The following is a 26,200-nucleotide window of genomic DNA, read 5'->3' as shown; positions in this document are numbered from 1 at the left end:
ATTTCATTCTTTTTTATGGCCGAGCAATATTCCATTTTATATATGTACATATTCTTTATCCAGTTATCTATTGATGGACTTTTGGTTGCTTCTGTATCATGGCTATTGTAAATAGTGCTGCAGTGAACACAGGGATGCATATATCTTTTTCAATTAGTGTTTTGGATTTCTTTGGGTAAATCCCAGTAGTGGAATTGCTGGGTCATAAGGTAGATCTGTTTTCAGTTTTTTGAGGAACCTCTATACTGTTTTCCAAAGTGGATATACCAATTTGCAATCCTACCAATAATACATGAGTGTTCCCTTTTCTCTGCAACCTCGCCAACACTTGTTGTTTGTTGATTTATTGATGATGGCCATTCTGATGTGTGTGAGGTGATACCTCATTGTGGTTTTAATTGGCATTTCTCTGATGACTCGTGACATTGAGCATCTTTTTGTATGTCTGTTGGCCATTTGTATGTCCTCTTTGGAGAAATGTCTATTCAGGTCCTCTGCTCATTTTAAAATCAGATTATTTGCATTTTGGTGTTAAATTGTATGAGTTCTTTTTAAGTTTTGAATATTAACTTCTTATCTGATGTATCATTGGCAAATATCTTCTCCCATTCAGTAGGTTGTCTTTTCATTTTGATGGTTTTCTTCATTGTGCAAAGACTTTCTAGTTTGATGTAGTCCCATTTGTTTACTTTTTCTTTTGTTTTCCTTTCCCGAGGAGATATATCAGCAAAAATATTACTAAGAGTAATGTCAGAGAGTTTTCTGCCTATATTTTTTTCTAGGAGTTTTATGGTTTTGGGTCTTACATTTAAATCTTTAATTCATTTTGAGTTTATTCTTGTATATGGTGTAAGGTGTTCTAATTTCATTTTTTTGCATGTATCTGTCCAATTTCCCCAGCACCATTTGTTGAATACACTGTCTTTACCCTGTTGTATATTCTTGCCTCCTTATCATAGATTAATTGACCATATAGATGTGGGTTTATTTCTGGGTTCTCTATTCCATTGATCTATTTTTATGCTAATGTCTGTTTTTATGCCAGTACCATGCCATTTTGATGACTGTAGACTTAAGGTTTGATATCACCTAGCGTGACACCTCCAACTTTGTTCTTATCTCTCAAGATTGCTTTGGCTATTTGGGATATTTTGTAGTTCCATATAATTTTAGGATCATTTGTTCTAGTTCTGTGAAAAATGTCATTGGTATTTTGATAGGGATTGCATTGAATCAATAGTTTGCTTTGAGTAGTGTGGACATTTTCATGATGTTAATTCTTCCTATCCAGGAGCATGGTATATGCTTCCATTTATATGTATCTTTTTCGATTTCTTCCTTCAATGTCTTACAATTTTTTTGAGTACAGGTCTTTTACCTCCTTGGTTAAATTTATCCCTAGGTATTTTATTCTTTTTGATGCAATTACAAATGGGAATATTTTCTTAATTTCTCTTTATGATAGTTTGTTATTGGTGTATTAAAATCTAACCAATTTCTGAATATTTTGTATCCTACTACTTTACTGAATTCATTTACCAGTTCTAGTGCTTTTTTGTGTGGAATTTTTAGGCTTCTCTCTATGTAGTCTCTTGTCATCTGGTAATGACAGTTTTACTTCTTCATTTCCAATTTGGATGCCTTCAATTTCTTTTTCTTGTTTGATTGCTGTGGTTAGGACTTCCAATACTATCTTGAATAAAAGTGGTAAAAGTGGGCATCCTTGTCTTGTTCCTGATCTTAAGGAAAATGCTTTTAACTTTTGACCATGGAGTATGATGTTAGCTGTGGGTTTATCGTATGTATGGCCTTTATTATGTTGAGAGATGTTCCCTCTATTCCCACTTTGCTGAGAGTTTTTATTATAAATGGGCACTGGATGTTGTCAAATGCTTTTTCTGCATCTATTGATATGATCATATGATTTCAATGTTTGTTTTATTTATGTGGTGTATCATGTTAATTGATTTGTGGATATTGAACCAACCTTGTATCCCAGGAATAAATCCCACTTGTTCATGGTGTATGCTCTTTTTAATGTATTGCAGAATTCGGTTTGCTAATATTTTGTTGAGGACTTTATACCTGTGTTCCTCAGGATAATTGGCTTATAGTTTTCTTTTATTGTAGTGTCTTCAGTTCTCGAAACAGAATAATGTGTAAAATGAGCTTGGGAGCATTTTCCTTTAATTTTTGGAATCGTTTGAGTCTGATAGGTTCTAATTCTTTGAATATTTGGTAAAATTTGTCTATTAAGCCATCTGGTCCAGGACTTTTGTGTTTTGGGAGTTTTTTCATTCCTGATTCGATTGCATTAGTTGTCACGACACAGCAGCTTAACCGTTTGTTTACTTCTACCTGCCCCCAAAGAAAGGAGAGTCTGTAAGATGGATCCTTTCAGGGACTTTGCTAAACCTTTGTGTTTGCACCTTATGCCTCCCTGTTTGGTCCCAGAAAGATGACTGGACAGTCAATAACGAGTAAGATTCCTCACAGAAGGAACAACTGAAGCCAGACGCAGTCACGTGGGGACCAACAGGAGAACCCACGGGGTTCACAGAGGTGGGCACAGCTCCCCACATTCCTCAGGCTAAGGAAAGCCTCCGCCTCTGTGGCTGCATTCCTTCCCCAAACCTGCAAGGGAAGTGATTCGATGAGGTGCTCTCCATCTATTCATATACATGTAGGTCTTGTCCCTTGGGGAATTTGAGACTTAATGGTCCAGCTGCCTGCAGGCAAGGGTGATTGACTTAAATCGGTTTCCTATTATGGCGTATAGGATTCACAGATCTTGAGATTGACAAGCTTTATCTCCTTTACTTCCCCACCGAACTAATAAAAGCTGATGCAAGGCCCGATTCTGGGCTTCCAGTCCTTGAGATTGGGGGTCCCTTGGTCTGCTTAAACTCTATTCATGACTACTGTCTTTTCTTAACCCTGCGCCGCCCTCCTCACTCCCCACAACTCTCGTCGCGCGGGACGCGACAATTAGTAACTAGTTTTGTTATAGGTCTGTTCAGATTTTCTGTTTTTCCTTGATTCACTTTTGGAAGATTGTATGCTTCTTGAAATTTATCCATTTCTTCCATATTGTCCAATTTGTTGGCATGTAATTGTTCATAGTAATTTCTTATAATCCTTTGTATTTCTGTAGTTTCAATTGTCACTTCTCTTTCATTTCTGAGTTTGTTTATTTGGGTCTTCTCTCTTTTTTTATTGATGCATCTGGTGAAAAGTTATCAGTTTTGTTTATCTTTTCAAGAACCAGCTCTTGGTTTCATTGATCTTTTGTTTCTTTAGACTTCATTTATTTCTGCTCTGATCTTAATTATTTCCTTCCTTCTACTCAATTTGGGCTTTGTGTATTGTTCTTTTGCCATTTCCTTTAGGTGTAAGGTTTGATTGTTTATTTAAGAATTTTCTTATTTCTTGAGGTAGGCCTGTATTTCTATAGTTTTTGGGTTGTTGTTTTCATTTTCATTTGCCTCAAGGTATCTTTTGATTTCTTCCTTGATCTCATTGTTAACCCATTCATTGTTTAATAGCATGTTATTTAGCCTCCATGTGTTTGTGTTTTTCAGTTTTCTTCCTGTAATTCATATCTAGTTTCATGCCATTGTGGTTGGAGATGATGCTTGATATAATTTCAGTCTCATTAAATTTATGGAGACTTGTTTTATGGCCTAACATATGGTCTGTCTTGTAAAATGTTCCAGGTGCTCTTGAAAAGAATGTATGTTTTGCTTTGGGATAAAATGCTCTAAAAATATTAACTAAATCCATCTGGTCTAATAATGTCATTTAAGGCCACTGTTTCTTTGTTAATTTTCTGTCTGTATGATTTATCCATTGATGTTAATGGGATATTAAAGTCCCCTACTATGACTGTATTACTGTCAGTCCTTCCCTTTATGTCAGTCAATATTTGCTTTATGAATTTAGGTGCACCTATATTATGTGCGTACATATTTACAAGGGTTATATCCTCTTGCTGGATTGATCCCTTAATCATCAGGTAAATGTCTTTCTTTGTCTCTTGTTATAGCCTTTGTTTTGAAGTCTATTTTGTCTGATATATGTATTGCTACCCCACCTTTTTGTTTTGTTTTGTTTTCATTTGCATGAAATGCCTATTTTTCATCCCTTTTCTTTCAGTCTGTGTATAATTTTCAATCTGAAGTGGGTCTCTTATAGACAGCATATGTATGGATCTTTTTTTCTTATTCATTCATCTACCCTGTGTCTTTTGATTGGAGCATTTAAGCTACTTATATTGAAAGTGAATAGTGATAGGAATGTAGTTATTGTCATTTTATTTTTCATACTTATGTTGTTTTTCTCCCTTCTTAAAGAGGCCCCTTTAACGTTTCTTTTCTTCCCCCCCTCCCCCCCCATTTTCCCAAACTTCATTAAAGAAAAAACAATGATAAAGCTCTGGAACATAGTCAACTTTCTGGAATTCTTTCGAAAATGTGACATTTGATTTCCAAACACATGCCAGAACATACATGGTTCCCAATTGTACTAAGTAGGTGAGAGGCTGAAATCCTAAAACGTTCATCTTCCAAATTTCCCGTCTGTGGTCTATCATTGGGTTGGCAATAATTGCCTGAATAGCTACTATGGCTTTGTTAATTTTTGTCTGTAGCTCTCTGAGCTATTTGATATGTAGCAATCACAGAATTTGAGCAGTTTCATTAAGAACTGCATCTGTTTTATAAGAAACTCTCCTGTATCCAAACCAAGAATATGCTTGTCTAAAACAACAAACGGGCAAGCCCTCTTTTGTTTGATTTGCTTTAGCAACTGCATTCTGTGTCAGGCGCTCCTGGACCAAATTGTGAATTGCCTTAAGCTTTACCAGGTAATCATCATGACGCTGAATCTGAAGGTTAGCTAAAGCCATTACACTGGCCTTAAAATCAGGATTATTTCCATCCAAATTGATCAATGGCTCTGCATTTTGAGCTGCATTGTCAGCATTTTTTGTATTATCTCCATATTCAAGCCTAACAGCTAAACCAAGAAGCCAGTCAATTGCTTCTTACTGATCTTGAATCTTGAAAAGACAACGTTTCTGAGATACTTTTCAAAGAATTTAGCCCAGTCACTGCTGTGGATGTTTCTTAAATTACCTCTGTCTTCAGTCTTGTAATGTCTGATTTTTTGGTCTTCAAGCCAAACAATAAAGTTTCCAAATTTTGTTTCATCTTTGTAATTGAAGCCAGTAGGGTTGTGGTAGTCGAGGGCCGTCAGCTTGCGGAGAAACATACTAGTTCCCACTTCTCGGTCTGGTCCCTTGGGCTTCGGATGGGAGAGGAGAGGTGAGGAGGTGCAGGCAGTGCAAGCACAGGCAATGTGGTGAGAGGGCTGGCTAACATTTCTTGTTGTACTGGTTTGGTGATGATGAACTACTTTAGCTTTTTCTTGTCTCGGAAGCTCTTTATTTCTTCTTTGATTTGAAATTATGGCCTTACTGGGTAGAGTAATCTTGATTGTAGGTCCTTGCTTTTCATCACTTTGAATATTTTCTGCCAATCCTTTCTGGCCTGCAAAGTTTATGTTGAGAAGTCAGCTGACAATCTTAGGGGAACTCCCTTGTAGGTAACTAACTGCTTTTCTCTTGCTGCTTTTAAGATTCTCTGTTTGTCTTTAACATTTGCCATTTTAATTATGATGTCTCTTGGTGTGGGCCAGTTTGTATTCATCTTGTTTGGGACTCTGTGCCTCCTGGACTTGTATGTCTATTTTCTTTGCCAGGTTGATGTTGTCCCAGAGGCCCCTTAAACGATCCTCAGTTTTTAAAATTCTTTTTTCTTTTTGCTGTTCTGATTGGGTGTTTTCTGCTACCATGTCTTCCAAATGGCTGATTTGATTGTCTGCTTCATCTGATCTGTTGATTCCTTCTAGTGTATTTTTCATTTCAGTTATCGTCTTTATTACTGACTTTTTAAAAATGGTTTTTATGTCTTTTTTTAAACGTTTATTATGTCTTTGATGAAGTTCTCACTGAGTTGATCTATTCTTCCCTTAAGTTTGTTGAACATGCTTACAACCAGTGCATTGAACTCTGTGCCTGGTAGATTGCTTGCCTCCATTTCATTTAATCCTTTCATTTGGGATTGTTTCCTTTTCTCCTTATTTTGGCCTCTTCCCTGTGTTTGTTTTTATGTATTGGGTAGGTCTGTTCCATCTCCCAGTCTTGGGAGGGTGGCCTTATGTAGTAGGTGTTTTGTGGGGCCCAGTGGCACAGTCTCACTGTTCACCTGAGCTGGGGGCTGCAGGAGTGTCCCTTGTGTGGCTTGTGTGTGCCCTCCTGTTGTAGTTCAGCCTTGATTACTGTTTGCACCTCAGTGGGTGGGGTGACCCTCAGGCTGACTGGCTGAGAGGACTGTCCATGAAGACAGCGGGTGCTGACCCCATGAGGCAGGATTTGCCCCAGTGTGGCTCTGGTGCCTACTGAGAACACCTTTTGGGTGTGCCATTTGGAGGTTATTGGGTGGTTCTCTGTTGTGGTGTGAGGAGGCTGGCCACTGGGTTTGGTGGTTCTGGGGCCTCTTGGGAGGGGCGTGGTGCAGGCTGAAGTCAACCACTGCCTGTACCTGGTCCGGGGCCACCTTCTAGGAACTACAAAGTAATCCATGGTTGGCAGCTGCCTGTACAAGGCCCAGAATTATGTGGGAGAGGCTATGCTGTTATCTGAGTCTAGTTGCTACCTGTGCTGAGTCTGGGACCACTCAGCAAAAGGCACAGGGCACACTGAGACCAGCTACCACCTGCCTGGGGCCTACAGACCTTGGGGCGTTTTGAAGGAAGGCTGCAGTGTTGGCCAAGTTTCCTTTTAGGCACAGCCAATGAAAGAGCTAAGGGCAGTGTGTGAGTTGGGTGATATGGGGTCTCAGGGAGTCACCAGGGTGGAGTGAGTGGTGTTCACCTGGTTTAATGCAGATTCAGTTTTGGTGCTTGCTTGCCCCTGCATATGAGGGGAGGGCTCAACACAGAGAGAATGGTGGCCCTCACCTTGAAACCATACAATTCAGTTTCTCCCTTTATGTCTGTGGTACTTTTCCAGCTGCGTTCCCTTCCGTGGAGCTCAAGGTGAATGCCCATGAGCAAGTGAGTCTCTGTGTGGGCAGCAGCCCTTGGTCTCTCTGGTTTAGGATGGAATCACTGCCGATCTTTATAGCCAGCTGTTGTGGGTATTACACTTTCCAGTACTGGATCCCTGGGCTGAGTAGCCTGATATGGGGCTGGGTGCCCTCACTCTTCAGTGGAGACATGTGTAGCTAAGATATCCCTCCCGATTCTCAACTGCCACACATGGGTGTGGGATCAGCCCGTTTGGCATCTCTACCCCTCCTACTGGTCTTGACATGGCCTCTTCTTTATATCCTTAGTTATAGGAATGTGTCCATCATTTTTTTAAGGGTAGTTTTGCTGGATATAGAATTTTTGATTGATAATCCTTTTCTTTTAGCACTGTGACTATGTCATCCCATTGCCTCTGGCCTCTTGGTTTTTGATGAGAGATGAGCTCGTTATCTTATTGAGGATTTTATATGTGATGAGTCACTTTTCTCTTGGTACCTTCAAGATCCTCTGTCTTTGGCTTTTGACAATTTGATTATAATGTGTCTAGGTGCACGTTTCTCTGAGTTTATCCTACTTGGTGTTTATCTAGTTCATTGGATGTTTAATATTTTTTATTGAATTTAGGATGTTTTCAGCCATTTATTTATATAAATTTGATTTTATCCCTTTCTGTCTTTTTCTGGGACTTCTATTACACATGTTTTGGCATGCTTGATGATATCTCACAGGTCTGAGGCTGAGTTCATTTTTCTTCATTCTTTTTTATTTCTATTCTTCAGATTGGAAAGTTGATCTATTTTTAAGTTTGCTGATTCTTCTCCTAGTTTAAGTTGGCTGTTGAGCCCCTTAGTGAATTTTTTTTTTTTTTCCCTTACTGAATTTTTTGTATCAATGATTGTACTTTTCAACTCTAGGGTTTCTATTTGGTTCATTCTTTTAAAAAAAAATAATTTTCATTTCTATTGATATTTCCTATTTGGTAAGAAATAATTTTCACAACTTCCTTCAATTATTTATACATGGCCTTTAAAGTGTTCTTTGAATATATTTACAATAGCTAATTTAACGTTTTTTTCTAGTAAGTCCAACATCTGGGGTAGTTGGGGTAGTCCAACATCTCAGGGATGGTTTCTATTGACTGCCTTCCTCCCTGTGTATGGGTCATACTTCTTTGTTTCTTTGTGTGTCTCATAGTTTTCCATCGAAAAATGGCCACTCTGGAAATCAGACCCTTCTTCCCCAGAGTTTGTTTATTGTTGCTGTTTGTTCTGTTATTTTTTGGGTCTAATTCTGTGAAGTTTGTATTCTTTGTCCTATGTAACCACCGAAGCCTCTGCTTGGTTAGCCTAGTGGTTGGTCATCTAATTATTGGACAGATTTCCTTAAATGTCTTGAAATCATAAGTCTCCCACTCTTTGTTGAGGTGTGTGTGTATGTGTGTGTGTGTGTTGACTCCCTTCATGCACCAGAGGTTCACATTGCCTTAGCCTTCACTTCCTGCTTATATAGAACAACAAGGTCAACCAGAGGTGAGAGATTAGGGCCTTCCCAGGTAGTTCCTGGGCATGTGCAATGTGCATGACTTCTAGGTTCTCAAGAATACATTGGAGCTTTTCAAAGTCCTCTATGTACAACTCATTCCTCAATTTTTCCTAGTTAGGTTTTTAATTAATGTCTTGTTTGCCCCAACTGTTATTGCTGTAGCAGACAGCTAATTAAACAGTTGTCTCTGATTACTTTTAACAAGCACCGTGGTGATAGGATTGGTTACATTGAGGGTGCTCTGATTCAGGTCCAATAAAGATAAGCTCTTAGAATTAGGCTTTTCCAGTGAGCTGCTAGATAGGTTAAATAGTGACAGTTCTTTGGAGATGTGGTTTTCAGGAGTTCCTAACTTCTTATTCCCCCTGAAGTGGCTACTGGGTTGCTGTTGTTCACAGTTACCATGTTTGCGGGTTGTTAGTTTCCAAGGCTTCCACAGGGCTGGGGAGAGGGAATAGGGCAAATTAAAATGCCATAAATCTTATTCTGCTTACTGAAAGTCAGCTGGTTTTCTTGAATACATGCTTCTTGGATTGTTGCAAGCTTTTGGATAATTTTCAGATTTCTGAAAACGTTGATTTTGTATTTTTGCCAGTGTTCTCATTACTTTTATGGAGGATCAGACTTTTGGAATTCCTTACTCTGCCATGCTGCTGGATATGCTTCCTCCAGTCTTTTTGTATTTATGTAGTAGAAGGGGTTCATGCATTACATTTTATCCGATTGTTTAGATTACTGACAATTCTGACTTTATACAGTTCTATTTTTACAGTTTTATTAGCTAATATTCCCCTACACTCTGGCTATGTCCATTACTTAATATCTTCTGAATGTGTGCTATCTTCTTCCACTTTGAGGCTATCAATGCTAATTTCTATCCTTTATATATATATATATATATATATATATATATATATATATATATATATATATATATACATAAATATATATATGTATAATTTATTGGGATGACAATTGTTAGTAAAATTACATAGATTTCAGGTGTACAATTCTATATTACATCATCTATAAATCCCATTGTGTGTTCACCAGCCAGAGTCAGTTCTCCTTCCATCACCATATATTTCATCCCCTTACCCTCATCTCCCACCCCCCACCCCCTTTACCCTCTGGTAACCACTAAACTATTGTCTATGTCTATGAATTTTTGTTTCTCATTTGTTTGTCTTGTTCTTTTGTTGTTTTTGGTTTATATATCACATACCAGTGAAATAATATGGTTCTCTGCTTTTTCTATCTGACTTATTTCGCTTAGCATCATACTCTCAAGATCCATCCATGTTGTCACAAATGTTCCTATATCATCTTTTCTTACCGCCGAATAGTATTCCATTGTGTGTATATACCACAACTTCTTTATCCATTCATCTATCGAAGGACATTTTGGTTGTTTCCATGTCTTGGCCACTGTAAACGAAGCTGCGATGAACATTGGAGCACTTGTGTCTTTATGTAGAAATGTTTTCAGATTTTTTAGTTAGATACCCAGGAGAGGGATTGCTGGGTCATATGGTAATTCTATTCATAATTTTTTGAGGAACCTCCACACTGCCTTCCATAACGGCTGCACCAGTCTGCATTCCCACCAACAGTGTATGAGGGTTCCTTTTTCTCCACAGCCTCTCCAACACCTGTTACTCTTTGCCTTGTTGATGATAGCCATTCTGAATGGGGTGAGGTGATATCTCATTGTGGTATTTATTTGCATTTCTCTGATGATTAGTGATGTTGAGCATTTTTTCATATGTGTATTTGCCATTTATATGTCCTCTTTGGAGAAATGTCTCTTCAGGTCCTCTGCCCATTTTTCAGTTGGGTTGTTTGTTTTTTGTTGTTGAGTTTCATGAGTTCCTTGTATATTTTGGATATTAGCCCCTTATCAGAGCCACTGTTTGCAAAAATCTTCTCCCATTCAGTTGGTTGCCTCTTTATTTTGTCGATGGTTTCTTTTGCTGTGCAGAAGCTTTTAAGTTTTATATACTCCCATTAGTTTATTTTAGCTTTTACTTCCATTGCCTTTGGAGTCAAATTCATAAAATGCTCTTTGAACCCAAGGTCCATAAGTTTAGGACCTATGTTTTCTTCTATGTAGTTTATGGTTTCAGGTCTTATGCTTAAGTCTTTGATCCATTTGGAATTAATTTTGGTACCTGGTGACAGATAGCAGTCCAGTTTCACTCTTTTGCACATGGCTATACAATTCTCCCAGCACCATTTATTGAAGAGGCTGTCTTTTCTCCATTGTATGTTTTCTGCTTCTTTGTCAAAAATTATCTGTCCATATTTATGTGGTTTTATTTCTGGGTTCTTAATTCTATTCCATTGGTCTATGTGTCTGTTTTTCTGCCAATACCATGCTTTTTTGATTATTGTAACCCTGTAGTACAAGCTAAAGTCAGGGAGTGTGATACCTCCAGCATTGTTCTTTTTTCTTAGGATTGCTTTGGCTCTTTGAGGTCTTTTGTGGTTCCATACAAATTTGATGAATTTTTGTTCTATTTCTTTAAAAAAATGCCATTGGGATTTTGATGGGGATTGCATTAAATCTGTATATTGCTTTGGGTAATATGGCCATTTTAACTATGTTGATTGTTCCAATCCATGAGCACGGAATGTCTTTCCATTTCTTTGTGTCTTCTTCAATTTCTTTTAAAAATGTCTTACAGTTTTCAGCATATAGGTCTTTCACATCTTTGGTTAAGTTTATTCCTAGGTATTTTATTATTTTTGCTACAAATACAAAAGGAATTTTTTTAAAATTTCTTTTTCTGAGATTTGATTGTTAGTATATAGGAATGCAATGACTTTTGTACATTGATTTTGTAGCTGGCAACTTTACTGTATTCGTTGATTGTTTCTAATAGCTTTTTGGTGGAGTCTATAGGTTTTCTATATATAGCATCATGTCATCTGAAAAGAGTGATAGTTTACCTTCTTCATTCCCAATTTGGATGCCTTTTATTTCTTTGTCTTGCCTTATTGCTCTGGCGAGGACTTCCAACACTATGTTGAAAAGCAGAGGTGATAGGGGACAGCCCTGCCATGTTTCTGAACATAGAGCAAAGGGCTTCAGTTTTTAACCATTAATTATGAGATTAGCTGAAGTTTTGTCATATATGGCCTTTACTATGTTAAGGTGTTTTCCTTGTATACTTATTAAGTTTTTAAATCATAAATGGATGCTGTATCTTGTCAAATGCTTTTTCTGCATCAATTGATATAATTATATGATTTTTGTCCTTTATTTTGTTTATGTATCACATTGATGGATTTGCATATGATGAATCATCCTTGTGCCCCTGGGATGAATCCCAGTTGATTGTGATAAATCAGTTTTTAATGTATTGCTGCATTCGATTTGCTAGAATTTTGTATAGGATTTTTGCATCTGTATTCCTCAGAGATATTGGTCTGTATTTTTTTTGTGTTGTCCTTAGCTGGTTTTGGTATCTGGGTAATGTTGGCCTCATAAAATGAGTTAGGGAGTATTGTCTCTTCTTCTGCTTTTTGGAAGAGTTTGAGTAAGACAGGTATTAGATCCTCTTTGAAAATTTGGTAGAATTCACTACAAAGCCATCTGATCCCAGACTTTTGCTTTTGGAAAGGTTTTGGATGACTGAATCAATTTTCTCACTGGTAATCGGTCTATTTAGATTTTCCAGTTCTTCATGGTTCAGCCTTGGAAGGCTATATGTTTCTAAGAACTTGTCCATTTCTTCTAGGTGGCATATAGTCCTTCATAGTATTCTTGGATGATCCTTTGTATTTCTGTGGCATCTGTGATAACTTCCCCTTTTTCATTTCTGATTTTGTTTATTAGTGTCATTTCTCTTTTTATCTTTGTGAGTCTAGCCAAAGGTTTGTCAATTTTATTAATCTTTTCAAAGAACCAGCTCTTTTTCACATTAATTTTTTAATTGTCTTTTGTTCTGTATTTCATTATGTCTGCTCTCATTTTTATTATTTCCATTCTTCTGCTGATCTTGGGTTTCATTTGTTAGTCTTTTTCTAGGTCTTTAAGTGTAACGTGAGGTTTTTTATTTGGGATTTTTCTTGTTTCTTGAGATAGGCCTGTAATGATATAAATTTCCCTCTTAAAACCTCTTTGGCTGCATCCCATAAATTTTAGTAGGATGTAATTTCATTCTCATTTGTTTCTACGTATCTTTTGATCTCTCCTCTTATTTCTTCTGTGACCCCGTTGTTCTTCAAAAGTATGTTGTTTAATCTCTACGTATTTGTGGTTTTTCCTGCTTTCTTTTTGCAGTTGATATCCAATTTGAAAGCCTTGTGATCAGAGAATATGCTTGGTATGATTTCAATCTTCTTAAATTTGCTGAGGCTGATTTTATGTCCCAATATATGGTCTATCCTTGAGAATGTTCCATGTACACTAGAAAAGAATGTATAGTCTGATGTTTTAGGATGAAGTGCTCTATAAATGTCAATTATGTCCATTTCATCTAATGTGTCATTTAGGGCTGCTATTTCATTATTTATTTTCTGTTTGGATGATCTATCCATAGCTGTCAATGATGTATTTAAGTCCCCTAGTATAATTGTGTTTTGGTCAATTTCTCCCTTTAGTTCTGTTAGTAGTTGCTTGATATATTTCGGTGCTCCTGACTGGATGCATAAATATTGATGACTGTTATGTCTTTTTGTTGTATAGTCCCCTTTACCATTATGAAATGTCCATCTTTGTTTCTTTTTACCTTTTTCACCCTGAAGTCTGTTTCATGTGATATCTGTATGGCTACAGCTGATTTTCTCTGGATACCATTTGCTTGGAGTGTCAATTTCCACCCTTTCACTTTGAGTCTATGCTTGTCATTGTAGCCGAGATTTGTCTCTTGGAGACAGCTTATGGTTGGGTTTAGTTTTTTGATCCATTCTGCTACTCTGTGCCTTTTTATTAATGAGTTCAGGCCATTTACATTTAGGGTGATTATTGATATGTGTGGATTTCCTATCATTCTATCTTTAGTTTTCTGGTAAAGCCATGTCTCCACTGTTTCTTTGCCTTTTTGTTGCTGTCTGTTATTTCTGGGTGGTGGTATTCTATGTTTCCTTCTGTTTCTTCTTTTATTTCAGTATATACTTCAGTTCTAGATTTTTTTTGAGTGGTTACCCTTAAGTTTATGTAAAAGAAAGTTTGATATTTAGAGTATTTCTTCAGCATGCTTACTTTCTCCATTCCCATATTCCAGTTCAGGCCTTTACTCTCCCCCTTTTTATGTTTTAGTTGCCACAAATTGTCCCTGTTGATCGTGGTCGAATAGCCTCGTTTAGTATTTCTTGTAATGCAGGTCACGTATTAGAAAATTCCATCAGCTTCTGTATGTCTGTAAAGGTCTTTATTCCCCCTTCATATCTAAAGGATATCTTTGCTGGTTATATTATTCTTGGCTCATAATTTCTCTCTTCCAATAGTTTGAATATTTGGTTCCACTCCCTCCAGGCTTGTAGAGTTTCTGCTGAAAAATCTGATGATAATCTAATGGGCTTTCCTTTGAAGTTTTCCATCTTCTTTTCCCTGGCTGCCTTGAGGATTCTTTCTTTGTCATTGATTTTAGACAGCTTCAATACAATGCACCTTGGAGAAGGCCTGTTAGGATTGAGGTAATTAGGTGTTCTATTTGCTTCTTGGATTCGAGGATCCAGTTTTTCCACAACTTTGGGAAGTTCCCGTTGACTATTTGTTTGAATATACTTTCTGTCCTTCTCTGTTTCTTCTCCTTCTTGTATCCTCATTATTCTCTTCTTGTATCCTCATATTCTCCCTTATATTGCTCTTTCTGATGGAGTCAAAAAGTTCTTGTAGAGTTCTTTCATTTCTTTTAAGTCTCAAGTCGCTTTCTTCTTCCATCTGTGTCATTTCCAGGTTTCCATCTTCGATGTCACTGATTCTTTCCTCCATCTGGTCAACTCTACTACCTAAGCTTGCTATTTCATTCTTCATTTCTTTTTTTTTATTTTAATTTATTGGGGTGACAATTGTTAGTAAAATTACATAGATTTCAAGTGTGCCATTCTTCATTTCTTCTATGGAGTTCTTAATCTCCAGAAATTCAATTTGTTTCTTTTAAAATTTCAATCTTTTTGGTAAAATGTTCATGTTGTTCTTTGATTGCGTTTCTGAGTTCATTAAACTGCCTTTCTGTGTTTTCTTGTATTTCATTGAGTTTTTTCTGAACTGCAGTCCTGAATTCTCTGTCACTTAAGTCACATATTTCCATATCTTTAAGTTCTTTTTCTGGAGACTTTTCACTTTCTTTCTGAGCTGTCTTGTTTCCTTGGTTATTCATGGCAATTAATTAGTTATTATTTCTCTTCCGAGACATGTACTGGAGTGGGTTCTGCAACAGGTTGATAGGAAGAGGTCTGTCTTTTGTTTTCCAGTACATGTTGGTAGAATGTTTTATTTTCTGTCTGACTGCAGCCCTTTTTTCTGTCTCACACTGTAGTGTTATATTTTCTCTGCACTATTCCAGCTTCTCCCACAATTGGGATATTCCCTGGGAGGCGGACTTCTCCTCTGTTAACAGTTCGCCTGGGTGCTAGGGCACCACATCCTTGTGGGTATGCGGAGAGCTTTTGGAGTTCGAAAGGTCTTCCTGCACCAGAATCAGAGCCTGTGTGTTTTAGCAGTTCTGTTTACTCCGGCAGGGATCCGCCCAGATAGGTGGGGACAGGGGCGGGGTGAATTGTGAGAATTGGCCCAGAGCAATGGCAGCGACCACCACCACAGCCGGTCCTGCTTCCACAGCTCCCACCCCTTTGCCGGAACCATTAGGGCTACAAATCTGTGTCTGTGGACCACAGTTCTCAGAACTGCGAATATTCTTGTCTTTTGACCTGACACTGCTAATTGTCCGATTCTAGCACTGGGCAGGTGTGGGCGGGGCGAGCTCTGGGAGGTTAGGGCGGGGTCGGGCTAGTCTCAGTGCCTAACGCTTCCATTCTCTCTGGTAGGGAGGGCTTAAACCTCCATTTTCGTCCTTCTTCCCTCAGTCTTTGCTCCAAGATCTTTGCCGTGATCATCTGTGTTATATGCTGCCCCCTCAGCCCTGTGGGCCATAAACAGAGCCTTAAGAATCCGAGTTTTTCCCTCTCCCACAGCTGTGGCAGTTCTAGGATGCAGCTAGCTTGGAGCAATGAGCTACGTCTGCATCCTGCGCCCACTCGGTCTCGTATCCCCACTTCTCCCTTCCCTCCTCACCTGCTCTCGCAATTTTCCCACCTTTAGGTGAATTCAGTAGTGAGACTCTTCGTCTTGCCTGTCTGCTGCACAGTGACTCCTTTGTGGAGTTATAGTTGTTCAGCTTGTTGTAAATTCAAGGGGAGATTTCCAGAGGCTCACCTCACACCGCCATTTTGATCGATCTGTATGCCGAACTCTTTTAGAGTGGAGGTTTCATTGTGCATTCCTGCGATGTATGAGAGTTTAGGCGCTCTTCATCCGTGGCAGCACTTGATATTGTCAGAATTTTTTTTTAATTTCACCATTGTAATAGGTGTGTAATGATTTAAAACAGTGTTATTGAGATGTAACCCACAAACCATAAAATTCCCCACAGTCTAGGTTTAGAATATTTTCATCACCCCAAAAAGAAACCACATAGTAGTCACTTCCATCTTCACCTCCTCTTAATCTTAGGCCACTACTGATTTTTCCGTCTCTGCAGATTTGCCTATTCGGGTCATTTCATATAAATGGAATCATACAATATGTGTTCTTTTGTGAGTTGCTTCAGTTAGCATAACGTTGTTATGGTTCATCCATATTGTAGCATGTCAGTGCTTCACTCGTTTTTATGGCTGAATAGTCCTCTGTCATGTGGATGGGCCATATTTTGCTTATCCATTTATCATTTGGTGAATATTTGGTTATTGATAATTTTTAGCTATGAATAATGATTCTGTGAACATTTGTGTACAAGTTTTTGTGTGGGCACATGTTTTCAGTTCTCTTGGGTGGAATTGCTGGATCATGTGGTAAGTGTTTAATTTTATGAGGAGCTACCAAACTTTTCTTAAGTGCCTGCACCATTTTCATCGCACTCAACCCTAATATATGAGAGTTCCAATTTCTCCACATCTTTACCTATGCTTATTATTGTCAGTATTTTTTTTTTTTTTAAGATTTTATTGCGGAAGGGGAACAGGACTTTATTGTGGAACAGTGTGTACTTCCAGGACTTTTTTCCAAGTCAGGTTGTTGTCCTTTCAATCTTAGTTGTGGAGGGTGCCTTTCAGCTTCAAGTTGTCCTTTCAGTCTTAGTTGTGGAGGACAACTGGACCTTACCTCAGCTCAGCTCCAGGTCCAGTTGCCGTTGCTAGTTGCAGGGGGCACTGCCCACCATCCCTTGCGCGACTCGAGGAATTGAACTGGCAACCTTGTGGTTGAGAGCCCGGGTTCCATCCAACAACTGAGCCATCCGGGAGGCAGCTCAGCTCAAGGTGCCATGTTCAAGCTTAGTTGCATGGGCAGAGCCCACCATCCCTTGCGGGACTCGAGGAATTGAACTGGCAACCTTGTGGTTGAGAGCCCACTGGCCCATGTGGGAATCGAACCGGCAGCCTTCGGAGTTAGGAGCACGGAGCTCTAACCGCCTGAGCCACCGGGCTGGCACCTATTGTCAGTATTTTTTTTTTTTTTTTTTTTTTTTTAAAGATTTTATTGGGGAAGGGGAACAGGACTTTATTGGGGAACAATGGTCAAATTGTTGTCCTTTCAATCTTAGTTGTGGGGGGTTCTGTTCAGCTTCAAGTTGTTGTTCTTTCAGTCTTAGTTGTGGAGGGTGCAGCTCAGCTCCAGGTCCAGTTGCCGTTGCTAGTTGCAGGGGGCACAGCCCACCATCCCTTGCAGGAGTCGAACCGGCAACCGTGTGGTTGAGAGGACAGGCTCCAACCAACTGAGCCATCCGGGAGGCAGCTCAGCTCCAGGTGCCGTGTTCAATTTTAGTTGCAGGGGGCGCTGCCCACCATCCCTTGCGGGAGTCGAGGAATTGAACTGGCAACCTTGTGGTTGAGAGCCCACTGGCCCATGTGGGAATCGAACCGGCAGCCTTCGGAGTTAGGAGCACGGAGCTCTAACCGCCTGAGCCACCGGGCCGGCCCCTATTGTCAGTATTTTTGATGGTAGCAATCAAGTAGGTTTAAGGTGGTGTCACATTGTGGTTTTGATTTGCATTTTTCTAAAGAGTCATCGTTTCTTGTGTTTGTTGATCTTTTGTATGTCTTCTTTGGACAAATGCCTGTTCAGATCCTTTGCCCATTTTTATTGGGTTATCTGTCTTTATTATTGAATTGTCACTGTTCTTTATATGTTCTGGATATATACCTTGTTAGATATATGACTTGCAAATATTTCTTCGCATTTTTTGGTTTGTCTTTCACTTTTAGAATGGTTCCTTTGAAGCACACGTGTTTTTAATTTTGATGAAGTTCCGTTTATCTGTGTTTGTCTTTTTTACTTTTGATGTTGTATCTAAGAAACTATGGCCTAACACAAGGCTATAAAGATTTACACTTCTGTTTTCTTCTAAGGCTTTTATACTTTTAGCTTTTACACTTAGGTGTCTATTTCATTTTCAGTTAATTTTGTGACTAGGTATGCAACTTCATTATTTTGCATCTGGATATCCAGTTGTCCCAGCTCCCTTTGATGAGAAGACCTTTTCCCTATTGAATGCTCTTGGCACCCTCGTTGAAAATTATTTGTCTATACATGTAAGGGTTTATTTCTGGACTTGCAATTGTGTTCTATCCACCGATATTCCTGTTTTTATGCCAGTACTACATTGTCCTCATTATTGTAGCTTTGTAGTAAGTTCTGAAATTGGGAATTGTGAGTCCTCCAACATTGTTCTTTTTTAAGATGTTTTGGCCAGAGTGACATTGTGTAAACCTAAATAGTAACTTCCTTCTTAAAATCTTTAAATCAGGCACATCTGATTGCATCTTTCATAAAATTTCTTATCTCTAACCCGATCCACAAGACTTATGATCTGACCGCTGCCCATCTTTCAGGTTTCATCTCACCCTCGTTCCCTCTTGCTCAATGCCTTGCGTACTCCCTGAAAGCTTTAAAATGCCTTCCCAATGCAGGGCTTTTGATTTTGCATCTGCATTTGCTTAGAATGCTCTTTTCTTCACTCTTGACCTAATCCCCGCTCATTCTTCACGTCTTTACTAAATGTCATTTTTAAAGAGAGGCTATTCCTATTATTCTTAAAGTAATGGTTTTTTCTTTTCCCACTTAGAAAAGTAGCACATGTTCATTATATTAATAACAAATTTGAAAAATAAAGAAAAGTACGGTATTTACAAGGAAACCAGAGAATAAGCATCTAGTGCCAGCTTGTTATTTGGTCCTTTGGTCCTCATTTTCTATTTGGAAGCCTGCAGAACTATTTCCTTCACATTGGAAATTGAAAGGCTTTTGAAATTTGAAATTGCCAGAATGAGTCTAGATTGGGTTTGTCACTTGTTTTGCTTGAGACGTAGGCCAAGAACTATATTAGACTATAGACTAGTGTCTTTTTTTCAAGTTCAGGAATGTTTTTTTCTTTTGTGATGTAGTTTTAGTTTGTGATATAGTTTTAGTTTCTTCAAACAAAATGTAGGGTTGACTCTTAAGTCCATTTCTGTATTACTCTCTTTCCTCTTCATCATTTCTTCCCTCCTATCCCCTTTTAAGCTGAATATTGGTATAACATCTTATGTGTGTCTTTTATATCATGGATACAGTTTTCTGCATAGATATTTCAATGCTACATTGCTACCAATTATCTTAATTAATGCTTTTTTCTTTGTAGTCTTTTTTTACTAAGCTGATCTTTTAACCTATTCTCACTTTGTGGTTCTTTGTTGCAGCTTTATAATACAGTACAGCACCTGGCACAATGATATATGTTCAAATATGTAATTAAAGGAATGAATACATAAACAAAAATCAGATCTTGATTGGAGTATACTACTGAGACTATCAAAATATTTTTCTAGGAATGTATTAAAAAAACAAAACAGCTGTATTGAGGTGTAGCTTACATACCATAAAACTTACCCGTTGTTAGGGTATATGCTGATGTAGCTGCTCAGATGCACACACACATGCACACGTACACACACGCAAATGTGCACACGTGTGCATGCACGTACACACACACATACATGCACACACACATGCACACTCTCACAATTGTTTGTTTCCAAGCATGGCTTTCCAGGGGTTTGCTCCACTGTTGCAGCTTAGAGGACAGTGGTTATGCCCAAATGCCTTGAGCTGCGGGTAGGACTGGTCCTCTGCTAGTGGATCTGCATGTGGGCAGAGGAGCACCTTCCAAGCTCAGGCTGTTTCAGATCTGCCCCGACACTGACTTTCCACTCCATCCTTTCATGCCTCCTTGAGTGCGGCCTCAGGGCTGGCCACATGTTAGCCGACCATGACCACAACCTCATCTTCCTAGAGTGTTCGCCCTCGCTGACCTGCACTTGGAACATCACATGGACAGTACAGCCAGCCATGCGTGTTATTCGTCACTCCAAACGGAGTAATACTCCTTTGATCAAAAACAGCCGGTCCTCCTGGTTTGCCCTGCCCGGCCCTGCCCTGCCGAACCTCTGTACTGCTCAGTGGGTGGGTACAGGAGTGGGAGTCATCTCAGGCAAGATTGCCAGAGACTCTCACTGTTCTTACTCAACACTTAGCAATCTTTCAAATGTAAATGCTTCTTGGGTTGTTATATTACTTTGCTGGTTTCTAGGGGTCTGAAGAGGTGGTTTTGTCGAGTTCATCCCACTTTATAATTGCTTTTTGGGGCGAGGAATTACCTACCTTCTTACTAGTCCATAGCTAGACATCCTGCCTCTCAGAATGTACTCTTTTGGTCATTTCCCTAGGTATACTTACTGTTAGGCTGTGTGTGTGTGTGTGTGTGTGTGTGTACATATATATTAATATATGATATATAGGAGATAGAGAGTTTTGAAGGAATTGGTTCATGTGATTATGATGCTGGCATTTCTAAAATCCATAGAACATTCTGGCAGGTAAGAATTGATGTTAATCTTGAGTCCTAATTCCTCAGGGCAGCAGGCTGGAAACTCACTCAGGTAGGATTTCTGTGTTGCAGTCTTGAGGAGAATTCCTTTTCTTTCAGGAAACCTGTCTTTACTGTTTCTTAATGGTTGGGTAAGGCCCACCTGTATTATGGAGGGTAATCTGCTTTATTTGTCTGTTGATTGAATTGTTAATCACATCTGAAAAATACTTCCACAGCAACATCTGGATAGGTGTTGTACCAAACACTGGGTGCTATAGCTTAGCCACCTTGACACACAAAATTAACCATCAAACATGCCCTCTGAGGATTCAGGGTAAATTTGTTTAGTCTAGGTGTAGTCTGATTGCTACCTACTTCATCGCATGTGTCCTTGTTCCAGCTAATCCATAGTATGCACATTTCATATATACACAGTACGTGTTTCACATATATACAATATATGTATTTTACATAGTATGTGTGTTTTACATGTGTGTTCTGCTTTTACACGTCCACATCTTTTAGTCATAGTGTATCTTCAGCTTAGAATGCTCTGTGTGTCCACATGTTATCTGTCCTTCTGAAGGCCAGGTCACAGATACACACAATTTCTTTTGCACCCCATGTACCATATGTCCTGAACTACTTCTTGTTACCTAATCATGCTGGACTCTGTCATGCCATCATGTTTCTGCACACATGTTCCTATTGGTTATGTTACCTGTCCCTCTTGTTTTCTATAAGGCTTTTATAGCTTTCTTAGGTAGAAATCTACTTAAGATTTGTTCCTTTTCATTATACTTACATTGTCCCCTGTGCTTATTTCTGCTAAGGCCCTGATCACATTTTATTGTCATTGTTTGAATACCTGTCTGTCCATGAGACTTTGTTTTCTGAGAGCAACACTACTGTCCACCGGGCATGTGGTACCTAAATAAATAATTTGTGGGGTGAATAAACTCAGCATGTTTAAAGATTTAGAAGTTGTGTATTTCGTCTGTAATTCCTCTTTATAGTAGAATGTGGAGGTAACGACTCCTTGGGGATGAAGAAAATCTGAATACCCAAGATGAGCCTTGAGTTGGACTCTAAATATACCTGGGCATACTAAATATTTGCTTGACTGCCCGACAGAAATAGTTTTATTTACTTTTCCATTTTGTGCATAGCTTCAGACTTGTTATATTAAGAAAAGCTGTTTATCTGATTGGAAATGTTGATTTATATTTGCTTGCATTTGTGTATATTTGTGTTCTAAGAATATCAGAACATCTAAGTGCTTCATTTTCTAGCTAAAATGTTAGTGATAAGTGATGACTAATTTGTAAACAATCTTAATGTGATGGTAAAATAACTTTTTCCTTTTTTTATTAGATGAGCATTATCTTTCTGAAGTAGAATCTCCATGGCCTGAACATATTCTGGAAATCATTTGGAGCAAAATATCTATTTACTAAAAAGATAACCACATCAAGATGGTTGGAAAACTGAAGCAGAACTTACTATTGGCATGTCTGGTGATTAGTTCTGTGACTGTGTTTTACCTGGGCCAACACGCCATGGAATGCCATCACCGGATAGAGGAACGCAGCCAGCCCCTCAGGTTGGAGAGCACAAGGAGCCCCGTGCGAACTGGCCTGGACATCAAAGCCAACAAAACCTTTGCCTATCACAAGGATATGCCTTTAATTTTTATTGGCGGTGTACCACGGAGTGGAACCACGCTCATGAGGGCCATGTTAGATGCGCATCCTGATGTCCGTTGTGGGGAGGAAACCAGGGTCATTCCCCGAATCCTGGCCCTGAAGCAGATGTGGTCGCGGTCGAGTAAAGAGAAAATACGCCTGGATGAGGCTGGTGTCACCGATGAGGTGCTGAATTCCGCCATGCAGGCCTTCTTACTAGAGATCATCGTCAAGCATGGGGAGCCAGCCCCTTACTTATGTAATAAAGACCCCTTTGCCTTGAAATCCTTAACGTACCTTGCTAGGTTATTTCCCAATGCCAAATTTCTACTAATGGTCCGAGACGGCCGGGCATCAGTGCACTCAATGATTTCTCGAAAAGTTACTATAGCTGGGTTTGACCTGAATAGCTACAGGGACTGCTTGACCAAGTGGAATCGTGCCATAGAGACCATGTATAACCAGTGTATGGAGGTTGGCTATAAAAAGTGCATGTTAGTTCACTATGAACAACTTGTCTTACATCCTGAACGGTGGATGAGAACACTCTTAAAGTTCCTCCATATTCCGTGGAACCACTCAGTGTTACACCATGAAGAGATGATTGGGAAAGCTGGGGGAGTATCTCTGTCAAAGTGAGTACATGTTACGTTTTTTATTTTGATCCTATATTCAGCTAATAGATATTGTGGGTGTGTATGAGTGTGTATATATGTATGTGTATGTGTATATGTGTGTATATATATGTATGTGTGTGTGTGTGTGTGTGTGTGTGTGTATGCATGCATGCATGCGCACCCTAGAGACCTTTTCTGGAATAGATATAGCTTCATAAATGAGTTTTTAAAAAATTTCCTATCCAGTTCATTATAAACCCTTTCATTTATTTAATTCTTTTATTTATTTATGAATTATAGTCCTTTTTATTTATTTGGTGGAGGCAAACTCAGTTCGTAGCAATGAAAGGCTTTTTTCATGGACTTCAGGCTTTAGTGCCCATCATTGAATTTTAGTGGCTTCTGATTTCTAATTTCTAGATATTTTCATTGATAAGGATAGTTTGCTTTTGTATAGATTAAGGTTAATATGAGGAAAAGCATCTACCCTGTTGGTGAGAAGTAGTGAATTCCAAGCATTTAGGAATTTTTAGTTATATAGAAAAATAAAGCTAAAAATATCTAACTCTATCTCTTCATTTTACAGGTAGGAAGACTGAGTGAGAAAGATAAGAATGATTTACTCAAATTTAGATGGCATGGCCAGAATTAGAATCCATGCCTTGGTCTCAATGGGTTAGTGCTTTTTTTCATGGCATTTTATTATATGTAGTATATCTTTTGTCATCTGATGGATGCATTTTCTTTTGAGTTTTACAACAGGCTAGAAAAATTTGGAAGCTTAATCCATAATCCGTACAGGTTCCTTAGATTCAAATACTTCTAAAACCATTGCATCTTTTCCCCTTTATCATGAAGTGATGACTAGGGCATTTTGACTTGATCTGACAACCTGACCTGATGACTTATATCTTAGAGTGAGGATATTAAAATGGAAACTACTGTTAAATTCAGGTATTATCTCATGAAGAAAAATTGGTTATAACAATTTAATTTTTTTTTCCACTTATAAAAGTAATATGTGCCCCCTGTGAAAAAGTAAAAGGAAATGCAGTGACTTCCCTTTTGTACCTTGCTTGCCCCTACCAAGGAATGTCTTCTTGATTTTTTTCCAACGTATACAACTTGTACAGTAAATATTGATTCCTCATGTAGATAATTTGAAAGGAACAGCTATCTTTCTGCACCTAACTTTCAGTTATCGATTACAAATTATTAGGTATCATCACTCCAGTGGCTCTAGGTTATTTTTCTTGGATCAGAGAATTACAGCTCTAGCTACTGTCATCACACTTTGTTGTGTGTTTTTTCTAGATAATAGGCCATAACTAATTTATGTATTCTTAGGTAAGCGTTTCCTTTCTGTGCTTGTAAGTCTACCAAATATCCTACTCCCCGCACCCCCCCCTACCCCCGCCATAATCTTTCCAAATGGATTAAAGAGATATGCTCAAGTGAAATTTTGGTGGAAATCAGAAAAAGTTCATTTTGTCTATATACTTACTATGTTTAAGGTAAACATCTGAGGAAATTCATAGATATTTAGAATTAATGGATTTTGGAAAGGAAAGAGTCCTTAGCATTTAGTATACAGAATGGGCACCCAATGACATTCTGTGCTTTGTCAAGAATCTCACATGGCAGAACCATGACTAGAACTTCAAATGCTTATTCCAAGTGTACAATTTGATGAATGTTTACATCTGTATATATTTGTGTAATCCCCATCCATATAAAGATATAGAAAATTACCAGCAGCCAAGAGGCTCTTTTATGCTTCCTAGTCGATATCCTCCTCAACCCAAAAGGAACTACTATTCCAACCTTAATCACCAGAAGTGATGTGAGGTTGTATATGAAGTTCAAAAACAATCAGTCTTGCTTGGTTTTGAACTTCATATATATGCAATCATTTCTATTTATTATTTCATTCCTGGCTTCTTTCATTTAACATGAGGTTCACCCATAATATTATAAATTGTAGTAGCTTTCTTTTTCATTACTGTAGTTTTTAAAACTTAACACAAATTATCCATTGTTCCACTTATGGACATTTGGTGTTTCTAGTTTTGGGATACTGTGGGCAGAGTTGCTAAGAACATTTTTGTACATTACTTTTGGTGGACATAAGCATTGATTTCTCTTGGGTACACACACATACACACACGCACATGCACGAACGCACGCTCGTGCTGACAATTAAATTCACGAACTTTCCACCATGCACTTACATAGTGGAAAGTTCACAAACTTAATTGTCTGACTTTTGCTGTGTGTGTGTGTGTGTGTGTGTGTACACACCAATGAGTGGAATCGTTGGATCATTAGATGTATCTATATAATTCTATCTCTATCTGTATATCATCTATATCTATCTGTAATAGATACTTCTTGCTTCCCAGAGTGTCTGTATCATTCATTCATTCATGGATAGCTGTACTATACATGACTGTGTTCTAATTACTTCACAATTTTGCCAACACTTGGTATTGTCAATCCTTTTAACTTTAATGGGGTATGAGTATTTTTTCAAACTTAGAAACAAAATAAAACAATAACATTTGAACTCCTTTTTGAAATAGTCTTATCCAGAATTCCAATATAAAATAGGTGAGGGCAGAGCTAGCTCTCTAAAAGAGCTAACTGGGGGATAAGGCAGAAACATATAAAGTGATTCCATTAGTGAGTACCAAGTGGTAAATGTTCCATGTTAGTTGAGAGTCATGACCATAAGGAATTCATAACCCACAGCTGATCATACAATGTGCTTTTGCCTTCCTATAAACATTGTTATTCTAGCAAAATTGTTTAAAATAATTCCTTAGTACTTATTTTGGTATTATGTAGTACTGAAATACCAAAAACATTTAGGCACCCTTGGTGGCTTGAAGATGTCACCAGATGACTCAGGAATATATGCAGAATTTGCTGAAGACAGTGGTAGGAAAGGCTTTCACAGTTTTACCTGCCTTAACTTGTTAACTTTGAAAGTTAAGCTTTCTTTTGCTGTGCTTAGGAATTTCCAGTTGTTTTCAGCCCACTTGCCACCTCTTAGCTCCCTGGTCAGTTCCAGTTACAGAAAAGTAGGAGGTGTCGGGTTATCACTGTGAGCATATAGATTCTTCTATGAGAGAATTCTGTATAAGAAAACATAACTTTCATTATGGGGTGGTCATGGAGTCTTCCTGAGACA

The 26,200-nt window shown here is 38.4% G+C and overlaps 1 long non-coding RNA gene and 1 pseudogene across 5 annotated transcripts in view; one reads left to right on the top strand and one right to left on the bottom strand.

Annotated features, from left to right (window-relative positions):
- Positions 1–26,200, top strand: part of LOC109438044 (protein-tyrosine sulfotransferase 1) — a 175,685-nt gene that overhangs the window by 9,909 nt on the left and 139,576 nt on the right. For all 5 annotated transcript variants that reach the window (XR_012494945.1, XR_012494944.1, XR_012494946.1 and 2 more), the window contains exon 2: positions 22,080–23,025. This is a non-coding gene — a long non-coding RNA (protein-tyrosine sulfotransferase 1). The remainder of the gene's footprint in view (positions 1–22,079; positions 23,026–26,200) is intronic.
- On the bottom strand, positions 4,361–5,271 carry LOC109438567 (RNA transcription, translation and transport factor protein; annotated as a pseudogene).

This window comes from Rhinolophus sinicus, linkage group LG03 (genome assembly GCF_036562045.2).
Source record: "Rhinolophus sinicus isolate RSC01 linkage group LG03, ASM3656204v1, whole genome shotgun sequence".
NCBI lineage: Eukaryota > Metazoa > Chordata > Mammalia > Chiroptera > Rhinolophidae > Rhinolophus > Rhinolophus sinicus.
The sequence above is the reverse complement of the archived record's forward strand: the minus strand, read 5'-3'. Positions and strand labels throughout refer to the sequence as shown.